We start from the raw sequence: 12,284 nt of genomic DNA, 5'->3' as shown, positions 1-12,284 counted from the left end.
GGCAATTTCTTAGGGTCCGAAGGAACTGTTCTAGAATCCAAGACTTTGATATCCACGGACAAGCCCTGGTTAAAAAACTGCATGACAGAGGCTATCCTAGAAAGCTTCTTAAACACTCTATGAAGAGAGCCAGGTGGACACCAAGAGAGCATTTACTGGAAAAAAGATCTAAGCCACCAACTCAGCGGATGGTATGTGTATCCACTTTTGGACCTCACACTCATCAATTACAGAAACTCATCCGTAATGCTTGGCATCTAGTCGAAGAAGTCCTCCCGGATGTGGGATCACCTCTCTTTGCCTTAAAAAAGAATCGCAGCATAGGACAGTTGATTACATCTACAAGACCACAAAAGAAGCGTGACACTCAGGGCACGATTTTTGGCGCCACTCCTGTGAAAGGTCATAGAAAATGCGGTACATGTTCAGTGTGCAACCTCACAGTCGAAGGTTCTCTGTTTTCCAACGGAAAGAAATTTTGGCAGCATGAAGAGCACACCAATTGTAAAACCAAGTACGTGGTGTATGCCATCCAATGTCCATGCCAAAAGGTGTACATTGGCAAAACGACCCAAGAAGTCAGACAACGGATCATTCAGCACCGGTCCAGAATTAACAACAATATCCTCACAGCTCCCCTGGTGGCTCATTTCCAGCAGCAAAACCATAAAGTGGACGATCTGAGATGGACTGTGCTTTCAGTGATCAAATCAGGTGGAGGAGGTGATCCCGACTTGCGGTTGTCTCAAAGGGAAGCTTATCTTATTCTGAAATTTGACACAGCCCAATCGGGTTTGAACGATCTGTCTGAAATAAATAATTTGTAGATTCTCTGTGCCTACTCACTCAAATCCTACTGGTTTTGTTGTCCTCCACACGTTCGGTTTTGGCGTGTCTCACTGAATTGCAACAGGGTAATGTCCATGACCAATGGGAGCGTTGCAGTACGAGGTTCTCTCTAGCCCCCCACCCGGCCCCCTGCGCCGTGTCCAAGCCTGTGTTTCAATCGCACGATAATGTGGACTACCTGTCCCAGAAGCCCCAGACACCCATGTGACCCAGCGCGGTCCCTTTAACTCTCCACTCATTGCGCGCGACTTTTCCAAGCAGAACGCCGCTACTGAGTGCAACGAACAGATCGTTTGACTGCTCGTCATTCCTTGGTAAGTGCCATCCACCTCTCTATATGTGTAACGCCCCTGCGAGAATCACGAAGGTACATGTTTTAAAACCTTGGCCTTTCATTCGTGCAGGTTCACTAAGATTGGCGAAACAATTCCAAGCAAACACCAAATAAGAGACGCCTGGGTTTGGGCGCTGGCCGCCACCGTGCTGGTGAGTGTTTCAGTCACCTTTAGCATACAGCACCGTATGCCCTCCGTGTGATTCCTGACTTATAGTTATAACGAACATAACAATCTCTCCTCTAGGTTGGCTCCAGCCCAGTCTGGTCCCGCTGTTTGTCAGGAGACCGCGCATGATCTTCTTCCGCGGTTTACACGTTATCCACTTGAGGTAGGCCCCTGTCTACATTTTCCACAATAAGTTCATCGTGGGTTATGAGAACTCTCTGACACTTACTTATGTCTGGTTATAGAAACACGCCACACGAGAGACCCCCAATTTATACTGCAACCTCCAATTGAGCTACATCTACCCGAGCGACATTCCAACTATTTACCAGTGACTTATCTGGTCACTTTCAGGTACCCCTCCAATACTCTTTGAGTTCTGAGTCTCGAGTCTGTTATATGTAACCGAGTTTCATTATTGGTCACAACACTTATACCACCTTGTTTCATTATTATTTTCAGTTTTGGCATCTGTCCAGTCCATGTCCTGAGGAGAACCCATACTAACGTGGTGGTTCGAAACGCGTTGACACAGAGCCTGGAAAAATAATAAGGGTGCCACTAGGGCTGTTAAAACCCACATTGTGTGTTCCCCAGTGTCGCAACCCTCCAATTAGTTTTCTTAATCCTAGGCTCTAGTAAGGCAGGCATTTGGTTTCACCTGTAATTTGAGGCTCGCTTGTCTTTCATATCCAACAGAAAGGACTGGTTCCTAATGAGAATGTATCATTAGTTACATGATTGCGTATTGTTTTGTGTTGTCTGTATCAATTTACACATATTTCTTTTGAGCACTTATACAGTTTATCATTGCACAGAATTGCACATCTGTTGTTTTTATGTAATTTTTTCATTGTTTGATGACTATTTCTGATGACATATATTTTTTATGTGATGAATGCTTTTTCAAAAAATCAAAAAACTAAAATAAAATAGATTACCCTCCAGTACATTTTGACTGCACGGGAACATTAAATGAAAAAATAAAATCTGTCTGGCATCTTTGTTTGTTTAGTAGATTTGAGTGGTCCAAGCCAGTACAGACACAGGACCCAAACCTTTCCCCTTTGACTTGCGGCGACAGTGTGGACATGATTCACCATCCTGCTTTCTGTCTGGTGTTCTGTCTGGTGTCTCCGATGTTGTTTTCCATTGCAGCCCCAACACCTATTGGGGTGTAAGCTGTCTGACCCTAGGGAACTTGTAAAGGAGGCAAACCTCTGGGTGAGTACCAGAGGGTATAGACAGGCATTTGGAAGTGATCCTCTAGGAAATGGACCAAGTTCTCCCAGTTGAGGGGGGGGGGGTTCTTAGTAGCCCAGACGGTTACCAGTGTAATGGGGTGGGTAAAGGGTCACATGTCCCTTCTCAGAATGGGAGGTGGGTGGGGTAGGCGAAGTCCCACAGTGCCCTATGCCCTGGCCCCTGAGGGTACCCCAAGAGTTGCTCAGGAGTGTAGTCTAGTCTGTACCAGGAGACCATCCTCTGAAGGGGACCCCATTGGGTCAGGTTAACCTGGGGCAGCTGAAACAAGCGTCCAACAGTCTGTCGGTACTGCACCACAGAGGAGGTGCAGAAGCCCAAATAGAGTAGTTTGAGGAGGAGGACTGATTCACCCCAACTCCTGTTTGGCATAAGGGTATAGTCACTGGGTTGGAGACCAGGTTCAGTGTACCACTGCTAACCTGGGGAAGGGGCGGCTGCCACAAGCCTCCCTACCATTTTGTCTTCTGGGGGTTCCACTCCTAGACTGACGGTACAGAACCCCAGAAGAAGGTGCCTGAGGTGGAGGGAGGATTCACCCTTGAGCCTGGTTCAACCCAAGGGTACAGGCCCTGAGTTGGAAGATTAGTTACAGGATAGCACCTCTGAACTTTTGGGAGAATTGTGCAGGACGGCATAGGGAATTTCTTTATATGTACTTAAGTGGCAATTCCTGATCTGTAAGGAGTGGTGTTGCCATGTTTGGTATGTTTAGAATGGTAGTGATAAATCCTGCTTCTTGGTGTAATTGGATTTTTCATTACTATCTTAGAGATGCCACTTTTAGAAAGTGGATATTTCTCTGTGCTTATGACTCTTTGTGCTTTGCAGCCTGACTCAAATCCATGGCTAGGACTGAGTGACAGCTACACTGTGCATACTTTCTAGACAGGCACAGGAATATCTTTGTGTGACAGGGTTTACATCTACATTCATCTGCTACTGATGGTTTTCCTGAGGTAGGTGAGGGAGGGCATTCACACTACATTTTTACAGGTTGTGCCTTGCCCTCACAGAAAGGGCTAAATTGCCGCCTACTGATGTCTGGAGCGAGGGCTGTGTTCAAAGGGATACTTGCATACTTGTAAAGGTTCTTTTGAAGTTCCCCCTTAAACAAAAACTATTTTGAGTATAAGGAAACAGGGGCTCTAACTCCATGATTTTAGACACTGCATGGACATGTACCAAACACTGCTGGCTCTACGAATTGAACATTGCCGGAGGACTGATGGGCTGCCAGGAGGAACCGCCACTTGGACTACTTTGCTTTGTCGTACTGGCCTTCCATCTGCTGAGCTGCTAGAGGGACTACCACTCCGCTACATGTAACTTTGTGTGCTGGTCTACTGCCCACCTGCCTGCGCTTTGTGCCCCCAGTGCTCTCTGGGGACCGCCTTGCTTGCCCCCCTCCCTGTTCTTGTAGGGGTGTCAGGGATTTTACAGGATTCTCCTAATCCACTGAGAAACTGGCTGTTGGACTCTGAGTCCAGCCACTTTCAAATCATCCAGGATCAGCACATGGAGGGCACTTCACCCTTTAAATGGCATGTGTTTGGCACTTGTCATTAAAGAAGTGCGTGCTGAGCGCTACTTGGGGTGAGAAGGCCTTGTCCCCTTTTGTGCCGCACAGGCAGTGCGGACATGATTCACTGTGTTGTCTTCTGTCTGGGCCATTGCCTGGACAACAAGGATAACGGCCCGCGGACCAGGTTGAGGTTGGAGCTGCATTGAGTTCTAAAGACACTGATCCTGCTCCTGAAACCTGCTACCAGTGCCTATTGCTGAGAACTGTGGCTGCTCATACATCGACACTGCACCCCTCCTGGGAGCCCCCCTGTGGATGGTTACAGGCAGTGAGACCATCTACTCCCTGCACCAGCCGGATTAGTGAAGTATTGTTCCCCCACCAGGGACATTGGTTAAGGCCCTACTCTGCCAGAATTCCTATGAGTCAGCCACTGCCCTCCATGATTGCGGGCAACCGCACTGGGTAATCCCATACACGGAGGCTCCAGCGAGGTCTCTCCACATGGCCTTTGAGTTTTGTGCCTTCCCCCTTAGTTTGTAGGACATATTTGGGGGCACTGGTTTGTTGGATTTGGGTTCTACTGGGTGAAACCTCGACAGACGCCCCCTGGAGTACAGAGTTGTACAGCCACGAGAAACTGACTTAAATCACAATAATCCATCTTATACGTGCACAGGGGTTCTCTGCATTCTCGGGTTGTCTGCTGTAATTTATGTGCTGTTCTTGCCTTACAGGACTGTCTCTGAAAATGCTGCATTATTCTTGGTGTACGTCATTTTAGTCGCATAAAGATTAGAAGAATCAACACTATCAGAATAATGGCAAGATGTGCCATGTGTTTCCTGCATTGAACCCAAGACTTCACAAACATACATCTTGGGGCTTGTTTAATCACAGCAGTCTATTTACCCAAAATCAATCAAGAACCCTTACACAGTTCCACACTCCAAAATTGCTCTCTCTGGCTACAGGACTCTTACTGATAGAGGGGATGGAAATGTGATAGTGGATGGGAACTGTGGTAGGACTGGGCAAAGATTCAGAGAGCAACAATGCTATCAAGTGAGGGAGTTCAGTTGCTGTATGAACAGGCCTAGTAAATACTCAGAGGTTGCACAACCGTAGCCAGGTGTATAGCTTTCACTATTCTGCTATCAATAGATCATATACACAACCAGATATGATCCTATGAGACCATAGAGTTACACACACGCTACTAGTGGGAGAACCCAGGGTCATCTACTCTCATCTACTCTCATCAATCATGCCCCACTGATATGCCAACTTAAGTAGAGGCCTCAAGTAATGACAGAGTGCAGATCATGGTTGACTGGCATATCAATCACTCAATCAATCAATCATTTGTAGAGCGCGATACTCACCCGCTGAGGTCTCAAGGTGCTGAGGTGGTGGGGGGGGAGCAGCTACTGATTGAACAGCCAAGTCTTGAGATGTCTCCTGAAGGTCAGCAGGTCCTGGGTCTGCCGTAGGGGGATAGGGAGGGTGTTCCATGTCTTGGCGGCGAGGTGGGAGAAGGATCTGCCGCCTGTGGTTGTTCATCCGATGCGCGGGACGGTGGCGAGGACGAGGTCAGCAGAGCGGAGTTAGCGGTTGGGGGTGTCGAAGGTGAGTCGCTCGTTGAGGTACGCTGGCCGGCATTGTGGAGTGCTTTGTAGGTGTGGTTGAGGAGCTTGAAGGTGATCCTTTTGCTGACGGGGAGCCGGTGCAGGTCTCTCTGGTGTGCTGTGATGCGGCTGTGGCAGGGGATGTAGAGGATGAGGCGTGCAGAGGCATTCTGTATACGTTGGAGTCTCTTCTGGAGGTTGGCAGTGGTTCCCGCGTAGAAGGCATTGCTGTAGTCCAGCCTACTGGTGACGAGGGCCTGGGTGACCGTTCTTCTGGGTCCGGTGGGGATCCATCAGTAGATCTTGTGAAGCATACAGAGGGTGTTAAAGCAGGAGGAGGAGATGGCGTTGACTTTCTGGGTCATTGACAGTGATGAGTCCAGGATGATCCTCAGGTTGCGTGGTGGTCGTAGGGTGTAGGTGCAGTTACCAGCGAGGCCAGCCACCAGGAGTCGTCCCAGGCAGAGGGAGTGGAGCCAAGGATGAGGACCTCCGTCTGGTCCGAGTTCAGTTTCAGGCGGCTGCTCTTCATCCATTCAGCGACCGCCTTCATCCCTTCGTGGAAGTTGGTTTTGGCGGTGGAAGGGTCTTTGGTGAGGGAGAGGATTAGCTGGGTGTTGTCGGCATATGAGACTATGGTGAGGTCATGCGATCGTACAGTGTTGGCGAGTGGTGTCATGTAGATGTTGAAGAGGGTCGGGCTGAGGGATGATTCTTGGGGTACGCCGCAGATGATCTTGGTGGCTTCAGATCGGAATGGAGGGAGGCAGACTCTCTGGGTTCTGTCTGTGAGGAAGGAGGTGATCCAGTCCAGGGCTTTGTCGCGGATCCCTGCATTGTAGAGGTGTGTGCGAAGGGTGTGGTGGCAGATGGTGTCGAGGGCGGCTGGGAGGTCTAGGAGGATGAGGGCCGCGGTTTCGCCATTGTCCAGCAGGTCCCTGATGTCGTCGGCGATGAGGGCAGTTTTGGTGCTGTGGTTGCTGTGGAATCCGGATTGGGATGAGTCCAAGGTGTTGTTTTCTTTGAGGAATTGGGTCAGTTGTCTATTGATGATCTTCTCGATGACTTTCGCTGGGAACGGGAGCAGGGAGATGGGCCAGAAGTTCTTGAAGTCCGTTGGGTCTGCCTTGGGTTTCTGGAGTAGGGCGTTGATCTCTGAGTGTTTCCAGCTTTCTGGGAAGGCGGTGGTCTTGAATGAGCTGTTGAGCATCTTACGGAGTTGGGGTGCGATGATGGAGCTCGCTTTGTTGAACATTTGATGGGGGCAAGGATCTAATGGTGAGCCGGAGTGGATGGTGTTCATGGTCTTGATGGTGTCTTCGTCGTCGAAGTGGTTCCAGGAGATCAGACGGCCGGTGCGACTGGGGAGCAGTGAGTCTGGGGTGTCAGCAGCTGTTGAAGAGGTCTGGGAGTTGAAGCTGTCGTGGATGTCTGCGATCTTGCGGTGGAAGAAGGTTGCTAGAGAGTCGCAGAGGTCTTGTGATGGCGGGATGTTGTTGGTGCTGGAGCTGGGGATGGCGAGCTCCTTCACAATGTTGAAGAGCTCTTTGCTGTTGTGTGCGTTGTTGTCGATGCGTTCCTTGAAGGAGGTCCTTTTGGTCATTCGGATGAGTTGGAGGTGTCTGCGGCTGGCGTTCTTGAGGGCTGCATGGTTGTCCTGTGTTTGCTCGTGGCTCCATTTCTTCTCTAGTTTTCGGCAGGTCTGCTTGGATGTCTGGAGGTCGGCAGTGAACCAGATGGCTCTTCTGTCAGTGCGTCTGTTTGAGAGTTTCTTGATCGAGGCAAGAGTGTTGGCACAGTCGTCGATCCATTGCCTGAGGTTGTGTTGGTGTCGGTGTGGTCGGTTGGTGGGTTTCGGGCGAGGGTGGTCATTAGCTGCTCTTTGATGACCTTGTTCCAGCTGTGGTGGGGGATTCTTTGCTGATGGTTGTGTGCAGTGGTTTTCATGAAGGAGAAGTGGATGCAGTGGTGGTCAGTCGAGTGGAGTGCGGTGGTGTGGCTAATGGAGATGTGGCTGGTGGCGGAGAAAATGGGGTTGAGCGTGTGTTCGGCGAAGTGGGTGGGTTTTGTGACGTGCTGTTTGAGGCCGAGGTTGGTGAGGTTGTCCAGTAGTGTGGTGGAGTTGCTGTTGTTGATGTTCTTGAGGTGGAAGTTCAGGTCTCCGAGGAGGATGTAGTCTGTGGAGGCCAGGGCGTGTGAGCTGACGGTGTCTGTGATGGAGTTGATGAACTGTGCCCGGGGGTCTGCACATGAGGGTTCCTCTGAGGGTGGTGTTGGGATCGATGTGGATTTGGAAGTACAGGTGTTCGGCGGTGCTGATGGCGTCTTCGGTGTTGGTTGGGATTCTGAGGGTGTTTCTGTGGACAATGGTGATTCCTCCTCCCGGTCTGTTGGTGGGGCCCCTGCGGGGGATCTTGTAGCCCTCCGGGATGGCTATGGCAATGTCGGGCACTGATGAGTTGTTCATCTAGGCCTCCGTCAGGAAAGCGACGTCCGGGGAGTGTGAGTCGAGCAGGTCCCAGAGTTCGATGCCCTGCCTGTGGACGGAGCGGGTGTTGAGTAGTATACATCTGAGGTGGCTGTTGCCTGCCTTGGGGACCATGTTTGCATTTAAAAGGGCGAAAAACATCAAGGACCACGTTGTGTCGTCATTCCTTGAGACAACTCCAACTGCAGATATTCGAACACAGCTTGGCCTTCCACCTATCATCGGACATCAAAGATGTGGCTCCTGCAAAACATGTAAATATTCCATAACGGGTAACAAAATCATACACCGAGGAAAAACCTATACTCTGAACCACTTCACCAACTGCAACAGCCAGAATGTGATTTATGCCATTAGGTGCCCATGTCAACTCATCTATGTAGGCCAAACCACCCGAAAGGTGAAAAGCAGAATCCTCCAGCACCAAAGCAGAATTAAATGCAAAGTGGTCGGTGGCCCCTTAGTGGATCATTAGTCGGCATTGGGACATACAGTGGAAGAGATAGAATGGACGGTACTGGAAAAGGTCGTCCTTCATCAAAGAGGTGGCGACATTTCTAACCAATTGAACTTCAAGGAATGCCAGTGGATACACACCACGGAAGTGACCACACACGGTCTCAATGAACAGGAAGAGACTTATGTTCAAATGAGCAGACTATGAATTCCTTCTGTTATGGTAGGCATATAGAAATGAGAATACAGTAGCCCCTATGGTCCTTAGCCATTAGGTAATTGAATACATGGGTTAACCCCTAGCTGAAGCTTATTTCGAAGTAATTATCAAACTTAATGCTCCATGTTATCAAGGCCTGGCATTTTGATTGTAAACTCTATCATATATACATAAGTTAATATAGCCACGCATGTACTAACACTGTACAATATATGATATACCAAGGGTAAGAATAACATCAAGCCTTGCCATTTTTGAATTGTTACTATGTTTATTCATTCAAAATGTATATAAATCACTATGGCTACACATGCATCAACACTGTACAGTATATGATACACATATGGTATGAATAACAGCAGAACCAATAAGCATTAAATTGATCAGCTGTAAATTATAGCTTTTACTATGTACAGAATGACACGATCAACCGCCCCCATAGAGCCAACACAGAACACAGCCCCAATAAGACCTTATTGCTCATCATTGGCGAACGATAAAAGGTTGCAATATCCCCTGAAACTAATCACTGCGCGACCGTGCCGAATAATATTCCCCTAAAAATAATCACTGCCCAATGGTCTGCTGTATGACCATTAGATGGCGATCTTCTCACTTAGCAACTCAAACAAAGTTCGGTGAGTCATTGGCAGTAAGGGCAACAGATCGCTGCTCATCAATATGACGAGAACGTACACATGTAGGCCCCGTCTACAGCGTAGGTTAAATAGGAGGTGTTTGCCAGCATCCATCGGCATTCCCTAACAAGGATCCGACGGAGATAGACGCACACTACCTTCTCGACCCAAGTAAGTGCACGAATGTAGTTATTTGCATCAATCAGGTTGTCGCCACACCTTAATCACGGAATTATAGTTCCCTCCAAACGCGCTGACAGGCTCAGTTCGGCACCGCCTATGATCATGCACAAAATGTCACCAATGTCACCAATATGCCAACTATGTTTAGTTCACCATCGGTCCTTGTCGCAAAATAATCACGCAGATTGATATTTGGAAATTCAGCCGGAAGGCTAAAACCAATCGCCGTGCCAAAATCCCGTAATCCACATAATGGTGTAACAGGCCCAGATCGGCACCACACATTATGATCACGTACGATCGCCTTCAATAAGTCACCATTAGACCCGCGTTGTCAGGTCCACTAGTAGGTGTTCACCGCATAATTATTACTTAGATCAACCACTTTAACAGTCACAATAGATTGTTTTCACGATCGCACAAAAATGACACGAACAACATAGGCACAGTCACGCTCATTAGTGGCACCAATAACATAGAATCACTTAGCCACGTTAGGACTCTGTAGAGCTAAGATACACTGAACACGTGCGCAATAGCATATGCTTGTTCGAGCAATGTCACAATGGCCTTGTAAACGCTGCCATCCTGCAACATAGATGGAGTTCTTGCCAGCCTCACAGCCTTGGCCTAGCACTCCGTATTCATAGCACACGCCACCACAATCTGCACATTAAGCCGCAGATTAGATACAGTTGTATCTGTACTACTGAGATGGACAGCGGTCCCCTTGACTAACAGAACAACCGTATTACTCCACAGATTCAAGAGGCAGACCTGCCAGGAATCTCACCCAGGAGTGTACCATTGATTCACACAGGTATGTTGTAACGCAGCTAGTTAAGACACAGAATGTCACTATTTTGGTCATGACCATGTCAACAATCCTAGTTAACATCCATAATTTGTTTATAGAGACAAGACAGCATCACTGTGTGTCACGGGGTCAAGACCTGCCCTTCTAACGGACTCTCGATCTCGCTTGCAGGACTGGTCGGGCCCTTTAAGGACGGCCTGGACTTCCCTGACTGGAACTCCGCCCCTGTGACGACAGACTCCGCAAGCCTGTCAGGCTCGTACACAGGGAGGTCAAAGGCGGACCCGGAAGACGCAGAGTGGTGAACGGTACGGCGCGAGCTGGAGGAGGAGAACCAAAGCTGAAGAGAAGCCCACCACCTCGGAGGACTGGACGTGGAGAACGCCGGAGAAGGAAGACCCGCCCGGGGAGCAACAGACCAGGAAGAAGCTGAAGTCGGGGAAGCCGGTAGTCGAGGGAACGACCCGGAGGCATCATCCCAGGAGAAGCCAGGAGGCCAACGTCCCCACGCTTCGCCCAGCCACGCGCAGGAAGACGCGTGGCTACCACAGGTACGGGAACGCTTGCGTGCCTTACTCAGTTTTAACTGGGCAGGAACCGGGTAACAGAGGGAGGAGGGAGGGACTTGACCGGGCACTTGAGCTATTGAGCACAACACCCTGCACTATTCCGGTTTATCTCTCCAGCATCTGGTGACGGTCTCTTACCTCCTCACGAGTGTTACCCTCACGCCCCATCCCAATCCGTATGTGTTATCGAGCTGTGCACTAACAGCCACGTTTCTTTTCCCTTTTGTTTAGGGTTCGGGCGAGACGGGCCGAAGAGGAGGACTACACCAGTCTAGAACGAAGGCCAACCCCCGTCTCGAGAGGACCTTTGCCCCGTGGATACAGATTGTGGATCAGACGGCCTTTGACTCTGTAGAAACCATTTAATAAATCTGAGAAACTACACTTCAGTGTTGGCTCCTTCCCTCCTTGTTAACCCCTAAGGTTACAAGTGGCGAGCCAAATAGGAGTATCCGTCTGCCAAGATGGAGGCCTTACTAAATCAGATGAGCGAAGGACAGTCCAAACTGAAGTGGGCTATTGGACAGTCTACTGAGCAGGCTGACAATGACCGCGCCGCCTTCACTGCTGCCATTCAGCTAAACTGACTAAACTGACTAAACTGGCTGAAGGACAGTCCCAACTGTTAGCCACCCTAGGTCAACATCGCGCTGCAGCTCCCCCTGGAGCCATGGTCCCCTTACAAAAAGATGTGGCTGGAGATGACCCAATCTCCTTCTTTTTGAATTTCGAGCGGGCTGCCCGAACTAGTGCCTGGCCAGGTGAGAGATGGCCTTTCTATTTGGCCCCCCTCTTAACGGAGGAAGCGCAAGCAGCATATCAACTGGCTAATAAAGACGGGACAGCCGCCTACGGTCATGTAAAACAAATTGTCCTAGACAGACTCGGGGTCGATGACGAAAGTCATAGGATACGATTCCGACAGGAAAGAGGACAACCTAAAGATGTCCCAAAGACTCTATTCTACAAATTAAAGGACGCAGCCGACCGTTGGCTGAAGCCACAAGAAGGTAACCTAGAAGAGGTGATTAACAAAATATATTTAGAACAGTTCCTTGAAGCCCTACCCTTTGGAACTCAAAGATGGCTTAGACAGCATGCAGGGTTAACCCTGGACCATGCCATCGAGATGGCTAATTCATATG

At 49.3% G+C, this 12,284-nt stretch overlaps 1 protein-coding gene and 1 long non-coding RNA gene across 2 annotated transcripts in view; one reads left to right on the top strand and one right to left on the bottom strand.

The window, feature by feature from the left end:
* LOC144783270 (uncharacterized) overlaps positions 1-12,284 on the bottom strand; it is a 1,224,061-nt gene that overhangs the window by 1,118,138 nt on the left and 93,639 nt on the right. The gene's annotated exons all lie outside the window — the stretch shown is intronic.
* On the top strand, positions 1,252-1,928 carry LOC144782953 (uncharacterized). The gene is made up of 4 exons (XR_013601332.1): positions 1,252-1,335; positions 1,431-1,515; positions 1,598-1,706; positions 1,815-1,928. It is a non-coding gene; the product is annotated as an uncharacterized LOC144782953 (long non-coding RNA).

The sequence above is a fragment of the Lissotriton helveticus genome, chromosome 9, assembly GCF_964261635.1.
Source record: "Lissotriton helveticus chromosome 9, aLisHel1.1, whole genome shotgun sequence".
NCBI lineage: Eukaryota > Metazoa > Chordata > Amphibia > Caudata > Salamandridae > Lissotriton > Lissotriton helveticus.
The sequence above is the reverse complement of the archived record's forward strand: the minus strand, read 5'-3'. Positions and strand labels throughout refer to the sequence as shown.